This window comes from Protopterus annectens, chromosome 2.part1 (genome assembly GCF_019279795.1).
Source record: "Protopterus annectens isolate FY-2018-M chromosome 2.part1, PAN1.0, whole genome shotgun sequence".
Taxonomy (NCBI): domain Eukaryota; kingdom Metazoa; phylum Chordata; order Ceratodontiformes; family Protopteridae; genus Protopterus; species Protopterus annectens.
In genome coordinates this window covers 1549058963-1549061870 of record NC_056729.1, presented here as the reverse complement: position 1 = coordinate 1549061870, position 2908 = coordinate 1549058963, and positions in this window count along the sequence as shown.

Here is a 2908-nt window from a genome sequence, read left to right as displayed (position 1 = left end):
CTGGTGGCAATGAATCTGACTTATAGTCTGGGCAAAGTTGGTAGAGCAGGCAATCTGGGACAGCTTTTCCCAGGAGTGTGTTTGTGTGAAAATTAAATCTTAAAGAGTGTGTCTGTCAGCTACTTGGGGAAGGGACACGTAGCACTGGGTTTACAGAGAAGGTACTGGAGGACTTGGCTTGGACATTCGGCTGAAGACCTAGCCCTACAGCTGTACCAGTGGAGAGTCTTATTGGGGAACTGGAGGGAGAGAGATATAGAGACATCCAGACCATGGGCTGAGTGTGTTCCCTGTGTACTTTTAAGGGAGATTGTACTTGATGCAGAGAGGTCTGCATCTGTAAATACTGAGTATATCCATTTGTATTCCAAGTGTGCATCCCTCTCCAGTGTCAGTGGTGAGGATTCAGGCTCCTTGATTATTGAACCAGCATGGGAACAACACATATTGGTGGCCATCACATATTGGTAGGAGTGGTGGGCATCACAGAGGAATGAGGTTTAAAAGAAGCAGGACTTAAATGAGCTATGTAATGTTTGACTGAAAATGATTGGATAGATTATAAGTGATGTATAATGTTTGCAACTAGGATTATGTCAGTGTGGTTTGTTTTCATTTATATAAATGTATGATTGCTTATGTCATAAGTGATAGTTTAATAAAGATTTTTCTTGTTTAAAAAAAGGGCCAGGAATTGAATCATTTATGTAATGTTGTTTAGATTATGTGATGTATAGCAATATATGTGAAGTATAATGTTTCTTAATATTAATTTAATACAGTTTGATTAATTTTGTATAAATGCAAATTTGCCTATGTTACAAGTGATAATTCAATAAAGGTGTTTAAAAAATATTTTTCTCCTTTAAAGAATATGCTTATGAATAGGCAGCATGAGCTATGACCTATGAGCTCATGATGACACATAGCTGACACATGATTACATTAGATGGCAAAGAAAAAGCCCTCTGCAAAATCATCCCAACTTTATGAAATAAATAGCCAAAGGAACTAAAAGCATACCATGACCTCTTCATGTTTAATAAAAAGCTAAAAGCCTATTTGACAAAGGAAATATATTGTGATTGCTTCAGGGATACAGATTAATACATTCTGTCTGGATCTACTTGCCTTGATGCTAATGACCCAGAGGTAATTTTAAGCCTAGCCATTTCAACCCAATGTAATACCATACAGATACTAGTCAATACCCAAGATAGCATTTAGTGATGACTGCCCATGTCTAGGAGGGTTGTGGTTGCTATCCACAATAAGAATTTATTGTGTCCCATCCACTCATCCAGGTTCCTCTTGAACAGTGCCATAGACGTGCTCTGTTTCACATGAATTGGTAGACTGTTCCAAAGACATGGCAGTTACTGGAAGATAAATCTGTCCCTCAAGCATGTCCTATTTAAGTCCCTGAAATGGATGGCCCTAGACCCATTTGATTTATAGATATGCAGTAAGTTCAATAGGTTTGGGTCTTGGGTTGTTCTGTAGACCAGACATAAGTCTCCCCTAGGAAGTATATATGATACAGAGTATAGTGACAGGGATTTTAGTCTGTCTGTGTAAGGCACATGCTGAAGGCCTTTGATCTTCTTTGTTAGAAACCTCTGAGGTCTCTCTAATTGCTGTAGGTGCTTAGTATGGATGCATACTGAATGAGGCATTATACTCAATTATGGGCCAAATAAATTCCAAGTATAAGGGGTTATAACTTATTTTGCTCTTGAGGCAATGCCTTTACTAATCAAGTGAGCTGCATGGAAAGCTTTCCTTACAATGGTAGACATGTGGTGGTCGGAGTTAAAGTCGTGGTCACCCTGTAATCACAGGTCCCTTACCACTTCGTGGGTACTTAAGGTATTGTTATTGATTTGATAGTGTGAAGGGACACTGTTTGTGCTGAAGGGAATGATGGTGCATTTCTTTGTATTCAGTTTGAGATTGTGACTAATATACCAGTTGTTGATCTGTGTGAGACCATCCTGGAGTATACTGATATTTGGGGACTCAATGATTGCACCAAGTTTGCATTCGTCTGCAAACTTGGTCAACCACAACCCTTTAGATTTGACCTGAAATTCTGAGAAGTATATACCAAAGAGTAGGGGGCCCAGTACTGACCCCTGTGGCACCCCACTGGTAACAGTTCTGCTGGTTGATGTGGAGTCACCCACTTTGATAGTGTGTGTGTCTGATTTGGGAGCCGGTTGGCAACCCATCTTACAACAAGGGGTTTACATTCAGTTTGTTAAGTTTATTGGTAATGCTTGAATGTGGGATTGTGTCGGGTTATGCTGTGTGTACAGATTTGCCCTCATCAATGGCCTTGGTCGCACTCTTAGTGAAGTCCACCAGAAGTAAAAGGCAGGATCTGCCCTTCATAAAGCCAAATTGGGTGGGATCTAGGGTTTGGAGGTCATCTATGTCTTTATTTTTGAGGTCCATAATGATATGCTCCATAGCCTTACAGATGAGGTCGGTCAGGCTTATGGGTCTTTAATTCCCTGGACCTGCCACCTTTGTGGAGGGGAATATTTATTTATTTATTTATTTATTTATTGACATTTGTTGACCGGGAAAGTCCACTGGACTTGAGACCTATTTTCAGTGGAGGCCCGGGGAGAAAAACTCTAAGTTACATGAACATCATGACATGAATTTTTAAGGAAACAATTACTTATAAAGCAAGTAAAATAATACAGAAAACTATCTAAACAGCACATATGTTGTAAAAAGGCACAATAATGTAACAATGGAACATTAACATGTAGGAAAATTATACAGTTAGAAATATTTAACAATACAACTCAATTTTTTTTTTTAGGGGAGGCAATAGGAAAAGGGAAAGGTACGTGTAGTGGGAAGGTAGAATTAGAGATTTAAACTTAAAGGTAGG